We start from the raw sequence: 24642 nt of genomic DNA, 5'->3' as shown, positions 1-24642 counted from the left end.
CTTTGTATTTATTTGAGTAAATGGAAGTTTGTTGAGACATTTCTGTTTTAAGTGAAATCCTGAATGCATTACATGAGCTAAAACAAATTCAGACATTTGGTTTTCATTAGCTTTGTAACTGAAACAAAAACATATTTAATCCCAAAGTATTTGAAGTTAATGTGCAACTTTGCTTGGAAGGTACTTAAACTGTGGTATCAGTTGCAAGTAGGCTACATGCCAGAGTTTAAGAACTGTCACTACGCAAGATGTTAAATTGCTTTTAATGTGCACGAGATTCTGTGGTGTGGTATGAAGAGATTTGGGTGAAGTGTAAGGGAAGCTTGGGAACCAAAGTAAACACTAACCCCACCCCTAGCCCGTGCTGATAATAGATTGTTCTCCATTTCACTTAAGCCACCATTTCGTAGTTGCTTATGCAAGGTTCCTTATGACTGCAGGATAAACCAACTAGCCTACTTGGACAGACTGAAGCATCTAAGAACAAGGGCTGTTAGCCAGCTGCAATATGTTTGTTGATAAATCATAAGAGTTTTAATTCAGTTTGCATATCAGTAAGGGCCTGGATCCAAAGATACTTCAATAAAGGGGAGTCTGTGATTTCAGTGCATGACTGTCATACAGCATTCTGTGCTGTTTGCAAGAGATCTCCAGCTTGCAGGAGCAGGTGCAGGTGCACGTGACACAGGGAGCTGCTGCAGCAGAAAGCAGATGGTGGGAAAGATGTATTGTGCTTGCAGCTCATTACTGCTAAGCTAATAGTTTGAAGAGAAAAGCATATTTTCCTGGGGGGTTTTGGATAATGGATGTGTCAGAGTAGGTGCCATTTTGAGAGAAGCATATTTCTTGCTTGCACTGTCAGAAGAAGATGGAATCTGCAGTTTTATAAACAACTGAATTAAAATCAGTTGTTTTTTTAAAAAAATCTCTTCTACCTGGAGCAGTGATTTAATTGATTAAAAGGTTTCATTCAGATGTGTCAAACATAATGGCCGTGCAGGTCTGGTGTCCATCCCGCAAGCAACTGACTCTCTCCAGCTTTGTCCCTTTGGGCTGCTGCTGTGTTGTCAAGCCTCTCTTCCTTCCAGTGGCTGAGATCTTCTCTTTCTCCTTTGGGAAGGAAGGGAGAGGGGAAGGAAAGAGAGAGAGTATGTGCATGCACCACAGAAAACATTCCTCACTTGTTCTCTCCTGCTTCATCCTCTGGGGTGGCTGCTGTGTCACCAGGCCTCTCTTCCCTCCATTGGTTGAGACCTCTTTTTCCTTTGGGAAGGGAGGGAGAAAGGGGAAAGGAAAGAGAGAGAGTGCTTGAGAAAGCGATGGAGTCCCATGGCACCTTTAAGACCAACAAAGTTTCATTCCAGTATAAGCTTCGTGTGCATGCACACTTCTTCAGAGAAAGGGAGATTCTTCTGACAAGCACAATTTACCTTAAGATTGCCCACTCTGCTGTTTACTTTGAGATCTGATCACACACACGTTAAAAAAGGAAGGGAGCAGGAGAGAGATGCATCTGGGATAAGTTCCTCCTTTCCGGTTCTAACAGATGAAAAGTAAAAGAAACCTAACAGTACAGCTTGCAATCTTTATTAGTGGAAGGGAGCAAGAGTCCAGTAGCACCTTAATGACTAACATCATAACACAAGTAATGTCAAAATTCCTTTGTAAAAGAACTGCTACTCTTAGGTCAGCAACTGAATGTCTTGGAAGGTTAAAATGTTCCTCCCACTGATTTTTGGGTGTTGTGCTTTCTCAACTCCAAAGGGATCTGTTGAGGCTGGGTGAGTGGGCGTCAACGTGGCAGATGCGGTTCAATGTGGCCAAGTGCAAAGTAATGCACATTGGGGCCAAGAATCCCAGCTACAAATACAAGTTGATGGGGTGTGAACTGGCAGAGACAGACCAAGAGAGAGATCTTGGGGTCATGGTAGATAATTCACTGAAAATGTCAAGACAGTGTGTGTTTGCAATAAAAAAGGCCAACGCCATGCTGGGAATTATTAGGAAGGGAATTGAAAACAAATCAGCCAGTATCATAATGCCTCTGTATAAATCGATGGTGCGGTCTCATTTGGAGTACTGTGTGCAGTTCTGGTCGCCGCACCTCAAAAAGGATATTATAGCATTGGAGAAAGTTCAGAAAAGGGCAACTAAAATGATTAAAGGGCTGGAACACCTTCCCTATGAAGAAAGGTTGAAACGCTTAGGGCTCTTTAGCTTGGAGAAACGTCGACTGAGGGGTGACATGATAGAAGTTTACAAGATAATGCATGGGATGGAGAAAGTAGAGAAAGAAGTACTTTTCTCCCTTTCTCACAATACAAGAACTCGTGGGCATTCGATGAAATTGCTGAGCAGTCAGGTTAAAACGGATAAAAGGAAGTACTTCTTCACCCAAAGGGTGATTAACATGTGGAATTCACTGCCACAGGAGGTGGTGGCGTCCACAAGCATAGCCACCTTCAAGAAGGGGTTAGATAAAAATATGGAGCAGAGGTCCATCAGTGGCTATTAGCCACAGTGTGTGTGTGTGTGTATATATATATATATATATATATTTGGCCGCTGTGTGACACAGAATGTTGGACTGGATGGGCCATTGGCCTGATCTAACATGGCTTCTCTTATGTTCTTATGTTCTTATGTTCTGATAGGAGTAGAAAGAGTAAGAGTCCATTAGCACCCTAGAGACTAACAACATTTGTGGTAGGATATGAACTCTCATAAGTCACTGCTCACATCTTCAGACTTATGTCCATTTATTCTTTGCATCCTCCTGGGCTGAATCCTCCTGTACCAAATAGAGACCTAGGTTTCCTGCCTTTTACCAATGCAGATATCTCCATGCCTACTACCCCTCTGCATATCACACCTAATCCAATCAAGCCTGCTATTGCCATTCAGCATCTGAAATCACGTTTATAAAGCTTGCTATCTCCGGTATTTTGTGTTACATTTTATGGCACACATGGCCTGGCCAGACATAGTGACATTTATGTCAGATCTGGCCCTCATAACAAATGAGTTTGACACCTCTGGTTTAGTTGATCATTAATCAACTAAATGCTGAGAAAGCTGTGCCTGGAATGCTTAGGGTAAGTGTGGTTGGCTGAAGAATAATGGGGCGAAAGTGTATAATGAGGAAAATGGTAATAGGGGAAGCCAAGCAAGATATGGGATGGTCCAGTGATAGGGAAATGGAGTAGAAAGACTAGATGATTAGGAAGCATAGGACTGGAGGATTGTTGTCAGGGAGATTAATTGTTGTTCATTCATCCAGTTGATTGTACTGATTTACATTATGTAATCTCCTTCAAGTCTCTGTGAGAAAGGCCTACTATAACATAAAATAAATAGGAGTAACTGTGTTGACCAGATGCTTTATGATTCAGTAGACTTTTATGCCGTGTAGAGAAAAATTGTAGCCTGAGCTGCTTGAAACTGACCACAGTAACTTTTTATTGCATGGAACCATGCATATGAAGAACAATATTACAAGATAATTACTGGCTAATTTAGCTAAACTGGTTCTCCAGTGGTCTGTTATGCAGGAAAGGAGCAGGGTTTTTCAAATATCAGTGTCTGGTGGGCTTTGGAAAACCATGACAAACATAATTTTTATGTCTACTACACCTTATGATTTTAAATATATATGTGTTAATTACAAAGCTTTGATTATAATTGGTGGGCAAAAATAGTTCTTCTCTCCTGCATGACCTTTCATTATTTTCATGCATGCTTGAGCCGTTCTTTAGTTTTCATTTGCTTGCTTCTTTCCTTTGAACTGTAATGTGCTTAGTAATTTTCAGGAATGTGAAAGACTTAAGAATACACGTATAGTTGTGTCTATTTAAAACAGCAAATCAGACATGACAGCCTTTAAATGTTTATAATATTAATGTTTTTCTTTTTCTTTAAGAAATCAAATTAAGAATCTCCAAGTCCAGCTTCTCTTCTAACTTGAGTGTGCCAGTTAAAATAGGGAAGTTCCATATGTGCATCTAAACTTTAAGACTGAAGTGGCAGAGTATGGAGGTCTTTATTCAGCTGAATGTTCTTCATCTGATCCACTCTTTCTTAACAGATTTTTCCACCCCCAATCTCTTAACCTTCCTCATAGTCAAGAGAAGAATAAAATAGGGAGGGGAAGAATAAAATAATATGGTTGAGCTCTTCTAGTGGGATGTATACAGAATAGTGATTCTCTCGTCAGACAGATCTGGAAAGTCACTCCAGCCCCCTTCCAGAAGGGCAAGCTTGTTTATATTCTCAAGTCTTTGCCACTATTACGTATTATTCCAGGGGACATGACGTCTGATGGTAAAGCACTCTCAGTTGCCTTTTGTCATTTTATAGTTTAATGCTATACAGATCTTGATCTTATTTGGAAACTTCCTGACAACTTTCTGTTGTACTGTGTATAGATGATTATTTTGCTAGATTGACTTTCCTGTAAGAGTTGTGCTGTCACTAGTAGCAGTTTAACTGTGTGTGTTGTGTTAAGTGCTGTCAAGTTGCTTCTGACTTAGATGACCCTATGAATCAATGTCCTCCAAAACATCCAGTCATTAACCCGGGTCTTGCAAGCTCATGTTGGATCTTGCTCTTTTCCTGCTGCCTTCAACTTTTCCCAACATTATTGTCTTTTCCAATGACTCTTGTCTTAATGAGATCAGATAGCCTCAGTTTAGTCATTTTAGCTTCTATGGATAGTTCAGACTTGGTTTTATGTAGAACCCAGATATTTTATCTGTATGCCTTTAATATAAAACCAATGAAATACACTCTCATTTTGGAGAAAGATTCAACAGTGAAGTTGTTTGTTTTTAAGGCAATGTTCAAATATTACCTGGGGAAAGTAGCTCTGATTTTTTAAAGACTGCATGAGAATAAATATACTGTAGCAGACAAATGCTCTATCATTCACAGGAGCAAAATAACAAAGCAATATAATATTGTGTAAGCATGGGGACAGGGGATTGGTTATCAGCAGTACCATCTAGTATACAGTCTTCACTAAACAAAGCAACGTGTCTGGTGTGCTAGTACTGGGGGTCAGATGTAGGGGGTTTTTTAGTTACCAGGGCTTTTGGTTTTCATTCTGGCAGAGTAACTTAACCAGCAGTATAGGCAATGTTCCCTCTAAGCCAGGGGTGTGAAACATGCAGCCCAGGGGCTGAATCATGCCCCTGGAAGGCTCCTATCAGGCCCATGAGCAAGTCTGCTTCTTTCTCCCTCTCTTTTGCTTCCTTCAGTTATCAGAGGCTGTTTAAAAAATACTACAAAAGTGCTAATCATTTTAGCATGTTTTAGTTAATTTTTGTAAAAAAAAAATCTTTAATAGTGTTTGTCTATGTCCTTTATAAAGTTTATTTCTCCACTACCTGGCATTACATTTTATGACAAACATGGCCCAGCCCAACATTTATGTCAGATCCAACCCTCATAACAAATGAGTTTGACACCCCTTCTCTAAGCTGTGGTATCTTGTGAGCAAAAATTCTACTTTGTGAGCTACTGGGGTTAAAGTTATGAGCAACTGCATAAATTAGTTTGTGAGACAGAGACTAAAAAACTATTAGTTAGCTCACTCTAACTCAGTTTAGAGGGAACACTGAGTATAGGTATGATTGGAAGAACTTGCCTGTAATTGGTACACTCTGACCCTGCAAAAGTTAGTTTCTGAATGAAGCCTAATGGTCTTTCCCCCCTCAATCTCTGAATACTTCTACTTTGCAGGGAATTAATTAATGTTTGTGTGCTGGACTCCTTAGTATATAGAGCTCCTAGAAGGGGGGCCCTGACTTACCCATGGAACCCATTTGCAGTCCTGTGTGAATGGGGAGAGTCAGCAGGGTGGCATCTTGCAGGCCACATCCTGCAGGGTGGGATGGGTGGCTTGGGGGCCAGGTGGCAGCAACAGTGGGAGAATCTGGCCTTCACCTTCCCAGGTGAGCCTGTGGTGGGAGATGAGCCGGAGGAGGGGCCACCAGAGGGAAAGCATGCTGCGTTGCCCAGCCAGCTCACGTGGCTGTTTAGGATCGCTTGCCCACCCATCACTCCCTATGAGTTAATGCTTGAGAGGGAAAATGTATGTGGGGGAGTGTAACCTCAAGAGGATACATGGGTAATATTCTGTTCAAGGTGTTTTTTGGCTTTATTTATTTATTTATTTTATGATTTGTATCCCGCCCTTCCCACAAAGATGGCTCAGGGCGGCTCACAACAGATAATAAAACAAAATTTAAATTAACATTTACATATATAAACAGTTAAAATAGTCAAAACATTTAAAACCTTAAAACATCAAGTCTTAAACAGTATAAATAGCAAGAGTCTAGTAAGCTACATTTGTTTCCCATCTCAGTTAGGTGTAAGCTACCCGGAAGAGGGTTGTCTTACAGGCCCTGCGGAACTGAATAAGGTCCCGCAGGGCCCTCACCTCCTCCGGCAGCTGGTTCCACCATGTAGGAGCCATAACAGAAAAGGCCCTGTCTCTAGTTGATTTCAGGCGGACTTCTTTTGGCCCAGGGATAGCGAGAAGGTTTTGAGTTCCCGACCTCAGTACTCTCTGGGGAACATGTGGGGAGAGACGGTCCTTCAGGTAGGCAGGTCCCAGGCCATATAGGGCTTTAAAGGTAATAACCAGCACCTTGTACCGGACTCGGTATGTTATTGGGAGCCAGTGCAAAGCCCGAAGACCCGGCCGAATGTGCCCCCATCTTGGGAGGCCCAATAACAGCTGGGCCGCGGCGTTCTGCACCAGCTGCAATTTCCGAGTTCGGCACAGGGGCAGCCCCATGTAGAGGGCATTGCAGTAGTCCAACCTCAAGGTGACCGTAGCATGGATCACTGTTGCTAGGTCGTCGTGATCCAGGAAGGGAGCCAACTGCCTTGCCCGCCTAAGATGAAAAAACGTGGACTTGGCAGTGGCTGCTATCTGAGCCTCCATCTTTAGGGAAGGCTCCAATAGTACCCCCAGGCTCTTGACCCTATCCGCCGCCATCAGCAGCGCGCTGTCAAAAGCTGGCAAGGGGATTCCCCGCCCCCCGGTCCCCGACGACCCAAGCAAAGGACCTCTGTCTTCGCAGGGGTCTGTCACAATCTTTGGGCAGTATCAGCATGGGGGCAGATCCAATTTTAGGAAAACTGGCCTGCATGCCCATTTTTGCGGCATAAGGGGATCCCATTAAGGGATCTTGGGGTGAGAACTTTCAAGGGGCATGCCTAGCTCAGGAGCTGCCAATGGGTTATCCTCATGCTGAAGTGGCAGGGGAGACCACTTAGTGGTGATTATCCTTGTGGAATCTGACAGCCTGCCGTCCCATGGTTCTCCCCACCCCTGCAGGTGGGATGGGGAGGGGGTGCATCAACTGGCAGGCAGGTCAGTAGATGCCAGGATTTGATGGACCCATGGTGTGCCAAAGGCTTCTTACAGCTGTAACCACCAAGCTGTGGCCATTTTTGTTCCAAAACATTGTGTTTTGTGTTATTAGCAAGTTGTTGTAAAGGTGTTGCCCTCTCCCCTGCAAATTCCCTGCCAAACAAATGAAACTAACATGTTCAGACTAAGCTTCAATTATGCATTACTAGTTAGGGCACAGTTTATTTTGCTAAAATTCAAGAGATGGAAAAGCTCTCTTCTGTGACACAAAGAATACTAGCACTAAGCATATGGCAAACTGAAAACTGGTGGTCTTTCTGAAGAGCAAATTAGCCTGCTTCTTAAAATGTACTATGGAAAAAAAATGTGTTCTTGTCTAAAGAGAATAGCATTTTCCACACTTTGATGTCATTAGCATTAGGTAGTGTTCTAAACTTAAGAGCCTGTTTCAGTTCACAAATTAGGACTCTTCCACCAAAGCCTGAACAAACTGGAAAAACTGTTCATTTCTCTCCTTTTGAATAAAAACCTAATTCAGACATCTCACTGGGTAGTGTGCATTTGTTGCTCTTTTATTCCAAGCATATTGTGCAAAAATTCAGGATATGATTCCTTCAATTTATAATTCCTGTAACATTTATGGCTTGCTGTTTTCCCACCTGGTAATGGTAATCTTTTTATTTTATGTTGGGCATTGTTTATTTTTTAAGTAGGATGTGTTAGCACAGTGTTCTATAGTTTTTTGGTATGTTTCTTCACTGCTGGAGTGTTCATCCAATGCTAACTACAGCAGAAAAGTTGTGCCTTCCTCTCTGCACTTTTGAATAGATCATTGTTGCTAGGAAAGCTGTTTTTTAAAAAGCAAAGCCTATAGTTCCTTACTGATAAGTCTTCCTTTAGTACTTATTGTGTTCATCCATTCAGTTAAAAAACCCTCCACATTTTTACACCATTGTGTAAGAAGAGATATATTACAGTTTCTAGTCAGGGACTAATATGAGTGAAGTGCTAAGGATAAACTTCTTCATTGTCTGGAAAGACCCTAGCAAATGGTCTGCACAGTAGAGTGATACTGTAGCTGTCACTAAAAGAAGAAAGAGGGTGAAACTGTCTATCAGTATTCTCATTTATTTCAGATGATTACAGTTAAGAACTTGCATCCAATAAACAAAAATAGAGTTTGCCACTCAAGATAATGTGAAAGTTTTAGATCTTTAGTTCTCTGTAGTGTCATATTCCAGTTCAACATGAAAAGTCTAGTCTATGGAATACTTTGAATGCAAAATTAACAAACTTTTAGGGATTTAATTTCTCTCTTAATGTACTTTTTTTTAGAGTAGATTACCCAATTCCACTTTCACCTTCACTTTTCATAGACAAAATAATTTAATTAAACTCGTGCAGTTATTGGCATTTGAGTTGAAATTTCTGATAACTTACTGCAAGTGATCTTTTTAATAGTATGAATAATCTGGAAGGGAGATAGTAAGGTTTTTTTTGCCCTCATTTGTTGAATTTTCAATGACCTGGATCTATCACTTAGTAGTAATGGACCATGAAGTGTAATTTTTTAAAAAAAGAGAAAGAGGAATGCACCCCGCCCCTGCATTGAAAGTTGGCGTCTCTCTCATGTACCCTAATTCAGTGTGTCCCCATTTGTGGAAATTTTCTTGGTATGCAGCAATTAATTTTTCATTTGTCTCATTCAAGTAGTTATACTATGCAAGGTAACTGCCATTCAAGAATTAATTATGCAAGCAGTCAACAGTTTCTCATGAGCTAGAAAGGGAAACCAAACAGCTACCTTGTCAACAAAGTCTCAACCACAAAGTCAACAAAATTACACACACTATTATACAAATTATTCAGAATTATTCAAAAACTATATCCACAGTATGCATTACAGATACAAAAATTGTGCAAACAGGGAAACAAATCACAATTGCATAGAATAGAACAAATGATCCAAAAGTATCCACATAGGTAAGTCTTTCACAGTTGCACCAAATCAACTTTATTTAGGATAGATATCTTTTGTTCCAGAAAATTTAATGTGGAGGAATCCAAAGCAGAAAAAGTCCACCACACTTGGCTTAAGTTTAACTTGGTTTCAACCTAAATGGACAAACCAGTATTCCACAACTTGTTTCACCAGAGCTTTTTCCAAGCTATTTCCAAGTTGAAACTTTTTGTGAACAAGAATTATTCCTTATGAATTTGAGCAGACTTCGGAGGATGGTGGAAGACAGGAGAGTCTGCCGTGACTTGGTCCATGGGGCTGCAAACAGTTGGACTCGACTGTGTGACTGAACAACAAAGAACACGCAAGACACTATATGCTTCCCAGTGGCTACAAACTTCATGACTGGTAGCTGCAGTTAAATAACAAGCCTTTGTGGTGACAGCAGGAAATAAAGGAGGAGGGATAGAATGTGTCTCATGCAAAATGACTTCAAAATTTCTTTCCTACCCCTGCCCATTGTTACTTTTACAGAGTAAATGCCATGCATATATACATATTAGGGGAGGGACGGTGGCTCAGTGGTAGAGCATCTGCTTGGTAAGCAGAAGGTCCCAGGTTCAATCCCTGGCATCTCCAAAAAAGGGTCCAGGCAAATAGGTGTGAAAATCCTCAGCTTGAGACCCTGGAGAGCCGCTGCCAGTCTGAGAAGGCAATACTGACTTTGATGGACCAAGGGTCTGATTCAGTATAAGGCAACTTCATATGTTCATATTTTGTGGTATTTCTTTACTGCTTTGTAAAAAGCAATTTAAGTATTGTACTTCTAAAAAGATGCATCCATACTGCCTTTTATCAGTAACTGCTTAAAATTAAGCTATGTATAAAATGTGAGGTATTCAGCTCTTTCTTGCTTATGAAGGTAAACTCAGAGAACTTCCCTGGGTTATGTATGTATTCATAGTGAAGAAGCTAGGGCCCTAGTCTCCTTGTGTTCCCAATAAGGTAAGTAGACCTTTTGCAAGGAGAGCCACATATGCACGAAGGGTATTAAAAGAGGGATTGTATATATATATTTTTTAAAGAATAAAAATAAAAAGCAGTTATGAAGGCAGAATGCCAGCAGTGGGTTGGAGGCTGTCCAGTGTTTTGCACTGAGTGTCACATATATGACTGTCTGTTTACTGCACAGATGTCTTGGGGGTGTGATCGGTTCATGGAGCTCCTGCTTCTCAGGGAACGAGTGCGCACCTTTGAGGCCAAGGCTGACCTGGAGAAGCAGAGACAGCCAGTTAAGCACTTGGAGAAGACTCTCAGGGACTTGTTAGATGTGTCCCACTCTGAAAACGGCAGACCTGCCACTATCAGGGGTCATGGGGGTCAAAAGGCAACAGGGTACCGTGCTGAGGGACCTCTTCTTCAGTTTTTATTTATTTATTTTATTCGATTTATATCCCGCCCTACCCCACCGAGGTGGGCTCAGGGTGGCTTACAACATAAAAACCAACAAAATCAATTTAAATACATTAATAATACATTAATAATTATAATTATACAATAAAATACATAAAATACATATAAAACACATAAAAACACATAAAACTAAAAACACATAAAACATAAAGTTGATGAATAGGTATCCTTTTGCACCAAGGAACTACCCCTGGACAGGGAGGGAGGAGCTGTCTTGGTAGTTGGTGATTTGATCCTTAGGCAGATAGACAGATGGGTGGCAAACCCATGTACTGACTGTATGGTGACTTGCCTGCCTGGTGTGAAGGTAGCGGACATTACACGTGTTCTATATAGGCTGGTTGGCAGTGCTGGGGAGGAGCCAGTGGTCATGGTATGTTGGCACCATTGATGTGGGGAAATGCAGTTGTGAGGTCCTGGAGGAAAAATTTTGACTGCTAGGCAGGAGACTCAAGGCCAGGACCTCCAAGGTAGCCTTCTCAGAAGTGTTATCTGTTCCATGTGCAGGGCCAGAGAGACAGGCACAAATTAGGAATCTCAATGTGTGGATGAGATGATCGTGTGGGAAGGAAGGGTTCAAGCTTGTTAGACACTGGAATGCTTTTTGGAACAAATGGGGGGCTGTACAAAAGAAATGTCTCCACTTGTCCCACAAAGGAACCAGACTGCTGGCACTTAAAATAAAAAAGGTGGCAGAGCAGTTTTTAAATTGAATCTTGGGGGAAAGCCAACAGGAGATGAAATGCCTCTGGTTTGGGATGACTCATCTCAAAGAGATGAAGGGTTAGCTGTTAATTTTCTACGGGGCAATGGATTCAAGTTGTCCATATGGACTGGCTGGCAAAGTCTCGAGGCAGCAGGAGAAAGCTTGTGGGCTTAACGTGCCTGGGAAATTATAGATGTTTATATACAAATGCTAGAAGTGTCTGAGGTAAAATTGGGAAGTGTAGTGATTTTGTTCCACTAAATCACTAGTCAAAGGTTCTTGGCCTATATGCTTAAAGTAGGGTCAAGAGACCTGTCATTTCATAAGAACATAAGAGAAGACATGTTGGATCAGTCCAACACTCTGTGTCACACAGTGGCCCAAAAAATTGTGTGTGTGTGTACACACACACTGTGGCTAATAGCCATTGATGGACCTCTGCTCCATATTTTTATCTAACCCTCTCTTGAAGCTGGCTATGCTTGTAGCCGTCACCACCTTCTGTGGCAGTGAATTCCACATGTTAATCACCTTTTGGGTGAAGAAGTACTTCCTTTTATCCATTTTAACCCGACTGCTCAGCAATTCCATAGAATGCCCACAAGTTCTTGTATTGGGAGAAAAGTACTTCTTTCTCTACTTTCTCCATCCCATGCATAATCTTGTAAACCTCTATCATGTCACCTCGCAGTCGACTTTTCTCCAAGCTAAAGAGCCCCAAGCGTTTTAACCTTTCTTCATAGGGAAAGTGTTACAACCCTTTAATCATTCTAGTTGCCCTTTTCTGGACTTTTTCCAATGCTATAATACCCTTTCTGATAAGTAAAACAATTTTTATTATTCAGCAACATTAATCAGTTATCATCCAGAAATAAACATCAAAAAATATTGCATCACATTTCCCATCTCCCTCCCCCCTTTCTGTGACTTCCCCGGTGCATTCGACTTAAAATATATAACAAAAATAAAAGGTAAGATTAACCTTTTAAGAACATATTAAAAAAAGAATTAAAAAGACAAAAACTTATGACTATAATAAAATACAAATAAGAACAACATTACTTATTACTATTATTATCTATCTTGGTTAATAGTCCATTTATAATATTGCTATACTTAATTCTTAGTGTTATCTATCCTAATTATATTCCATTAAACCCAATCCATATATGCAAAAACACTGTATATTTCCATAATTCTACTTTACCTATAGTTAACACTGCATTAAAAAAAATTAACCATTATTAAAAATCACCAAATGTCCTTTCACCTTCCACTGTTTTTCAACATACTTTTGAAATTTCTCCCATTCCTTGTTATATTTATCTATATCAAGTTCTTTTAATGTTCTAGTCAGCTTGTCCATTTCGCTTCAATGCATAACTTTCATAATTCAGTCCCATTTTTCTGGTAATTTATTTTGCTTCCACAACTGCGCATATAATGTCTGTGCAGCTGAAAGCATGTACCAAAGTAATGTTCTGTCTTGTTTCGGAAAATTTTCCATTTGTAATCCCAACAAAAAAGATTTCAGGTGCTCTCTTTACATTGTAACTCAAAATCTTTGAAATTTCTTGCTGAATCATTTGTCAAAATTGTATAGCCTTTTCGCAAGTCCACCGCATGTGATAGAAAGATCCTTCATGTTTTTTACATTTCCAACATCGATCAGACATCTGGTTATTTATTTTTGAAAGTTTCTTAGGAGTCATACCATCTGTATAACATTTTAAAACAATTTTCTTTAATATTATTACATGTCGATATTTTCATAGAGTTCTTCCATAAATATTCCCATTGTTCCATCTGCATGTCTTTATTTATGTTAATTGCCCACTTTATCATTTGAGATTTAATCACTTCTTCCTCTGTAGATCAATAATAATTTATATACTTTCAAAATCATTTTTTCATTATCGCCAAACATCATTCTTTCCAGTTCAGTTTGATCCTGTCTTATTCTTTCATTTCTAATATCCTGTTCAAGCAGACTTTTATTTTGTTACAATTGAAACCAATTATACTTATAGTCCAATTCTTCCACTGATTTTAATTCCACCTTGCCACCTTGTATTTTTAGCGATTGTTTGTATGTTATCCATTTTTCTTCCTTAATATCAGAATATAACTTATTACTTCTGTCAGTACAGTCCAAAGCGGTTTCCTCTCATCACCATATTTCCTGTATTTCAGCCAAGTTTTTAACAAATTACTTCTTATATAATGATGTGAGAAGAAACCATCCATCTCACTTTTCCCATAACACAGATACGCATGCCAACCAAAAATATTTCCATGACCTTCTAATGTTAATAATTTTTTATTTAATAACATTATCCATTCCTTTTTCCACACCAAACAAACTTCATCATGGTATAATTTTAAATCCAGCACTTGAAAACCTCTCCTTTCTTTTGCATCAGTCAAGATCTTCATTTTAATTCTTGGTTTCTTGCCGGCCCATATAAATTCTGAAAGTTTCCTCTGCCATTTATTAAATTGTGTATCTTTTTTCACTATTGGAATTGTTTGGAATAAGAACATGATTCTTGGTAATACATTCATCTTAATTGCCAGTATTCTACCCAGTATAGACAGGTTCAGCCTATTCCATTTTAATAAATCTCCATCAATTTTCCGCAAAAGCTTTTCATAATTATTTTTATATAAATCAATATTTTTTATTGTGATATCTACTCCTAAATACTTTACTTTGGAAACCACTTCACATTTTGTTAGGCTTTGTAATTTTGCCTGTTTACTCTTTGACATATTTTTACACAAAATTTTTGACTTTTCTTTGTTCACATAAAAACCTGCCAGTTTACCATATTCTTTAATTTTTTGAAGCAGCAACGGTGTAACTTGAGTTGGGTTTTCATTTATAAACATTGCATCATCTGCAAACACTCTGTATTAATAAGAAAAACCTTTCAATTTTAGACGCTTCGGCAGCATATATACTAAAATTGGAACGATACAGAGAAGATTAGCATGGCTCCTGTGCTATAATATACTTTTTGAGGTGCGCTGACCAGAATTGTACACAGTATTCCAAATGACACCGCACCATCGATTTATACAGGGGCATTATAATACTGGCTGATTTGTTTTCAATTGCCTTCCTAATAATTCCCAGCATGGCGTTGGCCTTTTTTATTGCATTCGCACACTGTCTTGACATTTTCAGTGACTTATCCACCATGACCCTAAGATCTCTCTCTTGGTCAGTCTCTGCCAGTTCACACCCCATCGACTTGTATTTGTAGCTGAGATTTTTGGCCCCAATGTGCATTACTTGGAACCTCATTACATTGAACCTCATCTGCCACGTTGACGTCTACTCACCCAGCCTCAACAGATCCCTTTGGAGTGCCTCACAATCCTCTCTGGTTCTCACCACCCTGAACAATTTAGTGTAATCTGCAAACTTGGCCACTTCACTGCTCACTCCCAACTCCAAATCATTTACGAACAAGTTAAAGAGCATGGGACCCAGTACTGAGTCCTGCGGCACCCCACTGCTTACCGTCCTCCACTGTGAAGACTGCCCATTTATACTTACTCTCTGCTTCCTATTCGTTAGCCAGTTTTTGATCCACAAGAGGACCTGTCCTTTTACTCCATGACTCTCGAGTTTACTGAGGAGCCTTTGATTAGAAACTTTTATCAAAAGCTTTCTGGAAGTCAAGGTAAACAACTTCTATTGTGTCTCCTTTGTCCACATGTTTGTTCACTCCCTCAAAGAAATGTAACAGGTTAGTGAGGCAAGATCTTCCTTTACAGAACACATGCTGAGTCTTCCTCAATAACTCGTGTTCATCAATGTGCCTACTCATTCTGTCCTTGATAATGATTTCTACCAACTTTCCCGGTATTGAAGTCAGACTGACTGGACTGTAATTTCCTGGAACTCCTCTGGAACCCTTTTTAAAGATGGGGGTGACATTTGGTACCTTCCAGTCCTCAGGAACGGAGGCAGATTTCAATGAAAGATTACATATTTTTGTCAGGAGATCCACAAGTTCAACTTTGAGTTCTTTCAGAACTCTTGGATATATGCAACCTGGACCTGGTGACTTATTAGTTTTTAATTTTTCTATCAGTTGTAAGACCTCCTCTCTTGTCACCTCAATCTGACTCAGGTCTTTCAACACCCCTTCCAAAATAAGTTGTTCTGGAGCAGGCAAACACTTCTCATCTTCCACAGTGAAGACGGAGGCAAAAAATGCATTCAGCTTCTCAGCCATTTTCCTATCCTCCTTCAGTAATCCTTTGACCCCTTGGTCATCCAAGGGCCCACTGCCTCCCTGGCTGGTTTCCTGCTTCTAATATATTTGAAGAAATGTTCATTGTTGGTCTTTATGTTTTTTGCAATATGCTCATAGTCCCTTTTTGCCTGCCTGATCACAGTCTTGCATTTGATTTTCCATTGTCTGTGTTCCCTTTTATTAATCTCACTTGGACTAGCTTTCCACTGCTTAAAGGAGTCCTTCTTACCTTTTACAGCTTCCATTATTTTGTTTGTTAACCATGCAGGCCTTTTCTTATGCCTGTTTGTGCCTTTCCTAACTTGTGGTATATATTTTATCTGAGCTTCTAGGATTGTAGTTTTAAATAGCCTCCAAACTTCCCCAAGGGTTTTGACTGTATTTACCTTTCCTTTCAGTTTCCTCTTCACATGCCTCCTCATCTTAGAGAATTCACCCCTTTTAAAGTTAAACATGGTTGTGCTGGTCTTTTGGGGCAACTCTGTATTTATACAAATGGTGAAATCAATAACGTTATGGTCACTGCTCCCAAGCGGTGCGATCACTTTTACATCTCTCACCAAGTCTTGGGCATTACTTAGGATCAAGTCCAGGATCGCCCACCCCTGGTAGGTTCAGAGACCATCTGCTCCATAGCACAGTCATTGAGAGCATCTAGAAACTCAATCTCTTTCTCTCAACCTGAACACATATTGACCCAATCAATCTGCGGGTAATTAAAATCACCTATTACGACACAGTTTTTATGCTTAGCCGCTATTTTTAATCTTTCCATCATATTATAATCATCCTCTATCTTTTGATTTGGTGGGCGATAACAAACTCCCATAGTTAAATTTCTTTTTGGGCCCTCTATTTCAACCCAAAGCATTTCTAGAAGGGAATCTAATTCTTTGACCTCAGTCTTACTGGACTGTATACCCTCTGTGACATACAGAGCCACCCCACCTCCAACCCTTCCCTCCCTATCCTTCCGATATAACTTATATTCAGGTATCACCGTGTCCCACTGATTCTCCTCATTCCACCAAGTTTCTGAAATTCCCACAATGTCTATGTTTTCCCCCAACACTAAACATTCCAACTCAACAATTTTACTTTGAACACTTCTAGCATTTGTATACAAACATCTATAATTTCCCAGGCAAATTAGGCCCTCAGCCTTCCTCCTGCCGACTCGAGACTTTGGCAGACACTCCATACTTTCAAACTTGTAAAATTAGGCCTCTTGCCTCAAGTCTTAAGTGTTTGCAGAGATAAGGGCTTGGTATTTGGCCTGCCACAAACAGATTCAGGTGGGAGTTAGCACTAGCTAAGAGCTATCTCCCAGTTAAGAACATTCCACCCAGCTGTGGGGTAAGAATCAAGGCCATCTAAGATCAAACCCTTTGCTAGCCATTAACTCTGGGGTGACATCATCATGCTTGTTCCCGGTTGGTTGTCTTGGATCCACCAAGCGTAAAGTTTTGGCTACCTAAAGAGATGTTGAGTCTGATCCCACTCAGGCTTCCTTGTGGGTTGCTGTGCTGCAAGTCTGACTCCACTGAGGCTTCCTTGCGGGTTGTTATGCTGGGAGTCTGAACTTGTGGACTGCTTGCTTTGTCTTCATGTTATCCTGCTGTGCCTAGCTGAAAGCTAAGAAACTTTTGTGCAACGTCCTTATGCCTTCTGACTACGTTTGAGCAAATATGACAACTGTTTAGTTATGCTGGATAAGCTTAGGTTCTTTTATTTTCTTTCCTTGCCACAAGCATGTTTCTATGTTGAATGCACACAATAAAATAAATGTTTATGGTTATACTTCATGTAGTCTGTTGCTTTAAAGTTGGTTCAAAGCCTAATCTAGTGCCTAGGCTGCTCACTTCCTTTAAAAGTGATAATCTGTATTTTACTGCAAGCCAACCTTGCAGGCTCTTATAGTTTCCTGGTAAGGGCTGGAGATTTCACCTGACCTCCTGCCTAGGGTTTTGTTCTCGGGTGTGGTGGCAGTCTACTACTAGGGACTGGGATTCTGGGGCCTAGAATGAGTTTTGGAGTCCTTAAGCCTTGTCCAAAAGTATAAAGACTTGGAAGCATGGTTTGTGCTCCAAGACAGGGAGTTGGAAGCCTTAGCATTGGGCAGGAAATATAGAGATTGTGGGTGTTTCAGAAACTTGGTGTGATGAGAAGAATCAGTGGGACACGGTGATTCTTGGATATAAATAATATAGGAAGGATAGGGAGGGAAGGGTTGAAGGTGGGGTAGCTTTGTATGTTAGAGAGGATATACAGTCCAGTAAGACTGAGAAGGTAAGAGAATTAGATTTGCTTCTGGAAATGCTGTGGATTGAAATAGTGGACCCAAAAGGAAGCTTAACTCTGGGAGTTAGTTATCGCCCACAAGATCAAAAGGTAGAGGATGATTATAAAATGAAAAAATTAAAGATAGCAGCTAAATGAGAGGGGATTGGATAAGCATATGGGCTGTCAGAGGTCCATCAGTGGCTATTAGCCACAGCGTATTGTTGGAACTCTCTGTCTGGGGCAGTGATGCTCTGTATTCTTGGTGCTTGGGAGGGCACAGTGGGAGGGCTTCTAGTGTTCTGCCCCCACTGATGGCACTTCGGTTTTTTGGCCACTGTGTGACACAGAGTGTTGGACTGGATGGGCCATTGGTCTGATCCAACATGGCTTCTCTTATGTTCTTTTGTAAAAACTGTGTCACAATAGGTGATTTTAATTACCCCACACAATGATTGGGTCAATATGGTCCAAGTCAGGAAAAAGAGATTGAGTTTCTAGGCACTCTCAATGACTGTGCTATGGAGCAGATGGTCACAGAACCTACTGGGGGGAGGTGTTCTTGGACTTGGTCCTAAATAATGCCCAAGACCTGGTGAGAGATGTAAAAGTGACTGTTTGGGAACAGTGACCATAAAGTTGTTTGATTTCACTATTTGTATAAATAGGGAGTTGTCCCAAATGACCAACACAAGCACTTTGAACTTTAAAAGGAGTAACTTCTCTTGAGATGAGGAGGCATGTGAAGAGGAAACTGAAAGGAAAGATAAGAAGGGTCAAAACAGTTCTAGAGGGTCAGATATATACTGCAAGTCAGGAAAGGCACAAATAGGTATAGAAAAAGGCCTGCATGGTTAAGAAACAAAGTAATGGAAGCTGTAAAAGGTAAGAAGGATTCCTTTAAGCAGTGGAAAGCTAGTCCAAGGAAGGTTAATAAAAGGGAACACAGGCTGTGGCAAATCAAATGCAAGTCTGTGATCAGGCAGGCAAAAAAGGACTCTGAGGAGCATATTGCAAAAAACATAAAGACCAACAATAATTTTTTTTCAAATATATCAGAAGCAGGAAGCCAGCCAGGGAGGCAGCAAGGCCCTTGGATGACCAAGGGATAAAAGGATTACTGAAGGAGGATAGGGAAATGGCTTAGAAGCTGAATTCCTTTTTTGCCTCCATCTTCACTGTGGAAGATGAGCAGTGCTTGCCCACTCCAGAACTGCTAATTTTAGGAGGGATGTTGCAAGACTTGAGTTATATTGCTGTAACGAGAAAGGAGGTCCTATGAATGATAGACAATTTAAAAACTGATAAATCACCAGGTCTGGATGGCATACATTCAAGAGCTCTGAAAGAACTCAAATGTGAACGTGTGGATCTCCTGACAAAAATATGTAATCTTTCATTAAAGTCTGCCTGTATTCCCTAGGACTGGAAGGTTGCTAATGTCACCCCCATCTTTAAAAAGGATTCCAGAGGAGATCCAGGAATTACAGGCCAGTGAGTCTGATGTTGGTGGAAACCATTATTAAAGAGAGAATTGGTATCCCTATATGGATCTCAGCTTTTACCAGGAAAGTGGAGGGCATTCAAGCCTCATTCTTTAGACAAATTCTTGGTTTGCCAAAATGTGTGTCCTACTTTGCTCTCTGCTCTGAAGTGGGTCAGTCTTTGGTGGAGACAAAAGCCTGGATTGCAGTGTTTAAATTCTGGCTCAAAATTCATTTTAGAACAGATCCCAACAGCCTCCTTGATTGTATGAAAAGAGACCCATATATTTCGTCCTGGACAGCACTGCTTCTGTCTAAACTCAATCAATTGGGGTTAGAGGTAGATGATTTTTCTACCTCTGAAGAGTCATATATCTTCAGATGTATTAAACTGAGACTGTGGGAATTGGAGGAAACGAAATTACGGCCAACTCTCCCTTATACTTGCTCTCCAGCTTCCTTAGGTCTTTATGCTTTTTGTGGCAAAATGCCCAATTATCTATCAGACCTAACCACTCCAAGTCATCGCAGGGCATTTATGTTGGCCAGACTAAACGCGTTTCCCTCCAAAGTTTTACAAGGGAGATATCAGCGAGTCCCTTTAGCCGACAGACTTTGCTCCTGTGGAGCGAATACCCCTGACTCAATCCAGCATATATTGCTTGATTGTTCTTTTTACCATAACCTCCGTAAAGATTTATTTGGCAAGCTTTCTTTTTCTCCAGATTTGTCTATTCTGCCACCCTGTTATTATTTATTGAGTGATACTGAGGGGGTGGTTAGTGAGGCTGTGGCAAAATTTCTGGCTGACATCCTTAAATTTAATTCTGACCATGTTTGAATGTATCTGTAAGCTCGGTTTTATTTTGATTTTATCTCCAATGTTTAAATTTTTATATTCTGTGTATTTTTATCTGAATCTATTATGCCATTAAAGGTTTGGTATGGTATGGAGAGAATTGGTAGACACATTGATGAACAAAAGCTGTTGAGGAAGACTCAGCATGGATTCTGTAAGGGAAGCTCTTGTCTCACCAACCTGTTCTTTAAGATGGTGAACAAACAGGTGGACAAGGGGGACCCGATAGATGTTGTTTACCTTGACATCCAGAAAGCTTTTGATAAAGTTCCTCATCAAAGGCTCCTAAGTAAGCTCAATAGTCATGGGGTAAAAGGACAAATGCTCTTGTGGAAATGGCTAATAAATAGGAAACAGAGAGTGAGTAAAAATGGGCAATTTTCGCAGTGGAGGGTGGTAAACCGTGGCTCAGAACTGGATCCGATGCTTTTTAACTTGTTCATTAATGATTTGGAATTGGGAGTAAGCAGCAAAGTGACTAAGTTTGCAGATGACACTAAATTGTTCAGGGTGGTGAGAACCAAGGAGGATTATGAGGCACTCCAAAGGGATTTAAATTAAATTAAATCTGTCGAGGATGGGCGAGTGGGCATCAACGTGGCAAATGAGGTTCAATGTGACCAAGTGCAAAGTAATGTGCATTGGGGCCAAAAATCCTAACTATAAATGCACGTTGATGGGGTCTGATCTGGCAGAGACTGACCAAGAGAGAGATCTTGGAGTCATGGTAGATAACTCTCTGAAAATGTTGAGACAGTGCATGACTGCAATTAAAAAAGCCAACGCTATGCTGGGAATTATTAGGAAGGGAATTGAAGACAATTCAGCCAGTATCATAATGCCCCTGTATAAATCAATGGTGAGACCTCATTTGAAGTACTGTGTACAATTCTGGTCACCACACATAAAAAAAGAGAATATACCATTGGAAGAAGTCCAGAAAAGGGCAACTAGAATGATTAAAAGGTTGGAACACTTCCTCTATGAAGAAAGGTAAAAACACTTGGGTCTCTTTAGCTTGGAGAAACGTCGACTGAGGGGTGACATGATAGAGGTTTACAAGATTATGCATGGGATAGAGAAGGTAGAGAAAGAAGTACTTTCCCCCCTTTCTAACAATACAAGAACTCGTGGACATTCAATGAAATTGCTGAGCAGTTGGGTTAGAACAGATAAAAGGAAGTACTTCTTCACCCAAAGGGTGATTAATACATGGAATTACCTGCCACAGGAGGTGGTGGCAGCTACAGGCATAGATGGCTTCAAGAGGGGATTGGATAAACATATAGAGCAGAGGTCCATCAGTGGCTATTAGCCACAGTGTATTGATAGGAATCCTCTGTCTAGTGCAGTGATGCTTTGTAATGTTGGTGCTTGGGGGGCAACACTGGGAGGGCTTCCAGTTTCCCGGCCTCACTTGTGGACCTCCTGATGGCACCTGGTTTTTTTGGCCCCTGTGTGACAGCCATTGTGTGACACAGAGTGTTCAACTGATCCAACATGGCTTCCCTTATGTTCTGATACAACATGGCTTCCCTTCCCATCTTCTTCATGGTCTCTGTGCAGTCCCACATATGGGTAATCCGCCAGGATCGGGCCCGACCTTGGAGAATTCAAAGCAATCTTGAGCGTTAATTTTAGCGCGCCTTCCCGTCGTCCCGGGGAGGAGGCATCGCCTGCGCATGCCTGGATGAGGGGGAGGCGCCTAACCCACTCAGTTTCTTCTTTACCGCCGTCCGGAACACACCTACCTCTATGAGTCTCCTGTTTTCTTCACTGCAATCTGATCCTTCTTGAATCATCTCTGCGCCCGGCTATGTCGCACGCGGCGCCTCAGACCTTGCCACCATCCCTAACTTCGAAGGGAATGGCGCAGCTGGCAGCTTCCGTGGCCCTGGTTCCCAGTAAGCCTAAGTCCGGAAAACACTCCAAAAAGTCAGACGACACCAAAAAACGTCACCGTTCAGATTCGACTTCTAAGGACTCGACTAACCGGAAAGCTCCTAAGAAAACTAAGACGAGCCATAAGCCATCCAACCCAACCTCCTTGGTAAGGCTCTCTACCTTGGAGGAGGTCGGAGGAGGTCGACAGAATTCTTGGCACTGCACGATCCACGACTTGTGACCTGGACCCATGCCCCTCCTGGCTAGTTAAGGCCTGCCAGGAGGAATTAAGATATCCTATACGGGATATTATAAATCGATCCCTTTCAGAGGGTGCTTTTCCAACACCCCTGAAAGAGGCATTGGTCCGCCCTCTCCTGAAAAAACCGTCATCAGACCCGGCCGAATTGGCACACTACTGGCCGGTCTCAAATTTGCCCTTTTTGGGCAAAATTATCGAGAGGGCTGTGGCGGTGCAGTTACAGGAATTTCTGGAGGACGCTTCCGTCTTAGACCCATGCCAGTCCGGCTTCCGCCCGGGCCATGGGACGGAAACAGTCCTGGTCGCCCTCATGGATGACCTCCGACGACAACTGGATCGAGGCGGCTCGGCGGTACTGCTGTTGCTAGACCTATCGGCTGCGTTCGATATGGTCGACCATCGGCTGCTGACCCGCCGCCTCGCCGACGCAGGAATTCGGGGGCTAGCCTTACAGTGGCTCTCCTCCTTTCTTGACGGTCGGGGACAAAGGGTGGCAATTGGGGGGGAGCTGTCTCAGAGGCACCCACTTCATTGTGGAGTGCTTCAGGGAGCAGTTCTCTCCCCAATGTTGTTTAATATCTTTATGCGCCCCCTTGCCCAGATTGCACGGAGGTATGGGCTGGGTTGTCATCAATACGCAGATGACACCCAGCTCTATCTATTGATGGACGGCCGGGCTGGTGATGTCTCTATAAATTTGGACCGGGCATTACAAGCCGTGGCTGACTGGCTCAGGCTGAGCGGGCTGAAGTTGAATCCGGCGAAGACTGAGGTCCTTTGCGTGGGCCGCGGCGGACCGGGAGGGGAGATTACCCTACCGGCCTTTGACGGTGCGCCACTGGTACCAGTGCGCAAAGTCAAGAGCCTGGGAGTGCTACTGGAATTCTCTCTATCAATGGAGGCCCAGATAGCCGCCACTGCTAGATCCGCCTTCTTCCATCTCAAGAGGGCGAGGCAGCTGGCTCCCTTCTTGGAGCGCACCGACCTAGCAACTGTGATCCACGCAACAGTCACTTCGAGATTAGACTACTGCAATGCCCTCTACATGGGGCTGCCCTTATACCGAACACGGAGGCTTCAGGTAGTCCAGAATGCGGCGGCCAGGCTGCTGGAGGGACTACCACGGTGGGAACCTGCGCGGCCTGGGCTGCGGGATCTGCATTGGCTGCCGGTTGTGTACCGTGTTCGCTATAAAGTGCTGGTTATTACCTTTAAAGCCCTATATGGCCGAGGACCTGCCTACCTAAAGGACCGCCTCTTCCCATATGTGCCCCAGAGAGCACTGAGATCCAGCTCTCAGAACTTACTAACAATCCCTGGGCCAAGAGAAGCTAGGTTGAAGGCTACTAGGGAGCAGGCCTTCTCAGTGATAGCCCCTCGTTGGTGGAACGACCTTCCAGAGATGGTGCGAGCCCTGCGGGACCTGAACCAATTCCGCAGGGCTTGCAAAACATTTCTTTTCCAGCTGGCTTTCGAGATAGAACCTGATTAATCCGACGTGTGGACATCTAGCCATCTTGTGGATATTATGATTACAGTATTTTAGCACCGATTTTATGTATTTTATCTATTTTAAATAATCACTATGTAATTGATATATTTAAAATTGTTTATATTGTTTTAGATGAATCATGGGATCCCCATGTCTGTTAGCCGCCCTGAGCCCGCCTTGGCGGGGGAGGGCGGGATATAAAAATAAAGTTTATTATTATTATTACCTCGAATCCGACGGCCGGCTCCAGCACCTCGATTCCGACAACGCCAACTTCGAAATTGACTCGAGATCGTTTGCATCCACTCCAGATCGCCTTCGGTCCATGAATCTATACGAACAGATACTTGAGGTCGACTCCCCGACCTCGACCAGAAGCCAGCGCCTCAATGCTCTAGACGCACGCTCCTTCCGGGAAGTCTCCTTACCACCATTATCAGCACACTCCCTTGTAAGGGAACCATCAACTCCGAAGGAACTGCCAGTCCGTATTCGAACAAAGAGGTCCCGAAGTGGTCATAGGGAGCGCTACTACTGCTATTCCCCATCAAGGTCCAGGTCACCATCCCCTCGTGGGTACCGAAGAC

General features: G+C 42.0%; 1 protein-coding gene and 1 non-coding gene across 2 annotated transcripts in view; both read left to right on the top strand.

Annotated features, from left to right (window-relative positions):
- LOC132576748 (protein dispatched homolog 1-like) overlaps positions 1-24642 on the top strand; it is a 143554-nt gene that overhangs the window by 18849 nt on the left and 100063 nt on the right. The gene's annotated exons all lie outside the window — the stretch shown is intronic.
- Positions 14467-14568, top strand: LOC132589290 (U6 spliceosomal RNA). Its single transcript, XR_009556574.1, has one exon. It is a non-coding gene; the product is annotated as a U6 spliceosomal RNA (small nuclear RNA).

This window comes from Heteronotia binoei, chromosome 1 (genome assembly GCF_032191835.1).
Source record: "Heteronotia binoei isolate CCM8104 ecotype False Entrance Well chromosome 1, APGP_CSIRO_Hbin_v1, whole genome shotgun sequence".
NCBI classification, from domain to species: Eukaryota; Metazoa; Chordata; class Lepidosauria; order Squamata; family Gekkonidae; genus Heteronotia; species Heteronotia binoei.
This window is presented reverse-complemented; position numbering and strand designations above follow the sequence as displayed.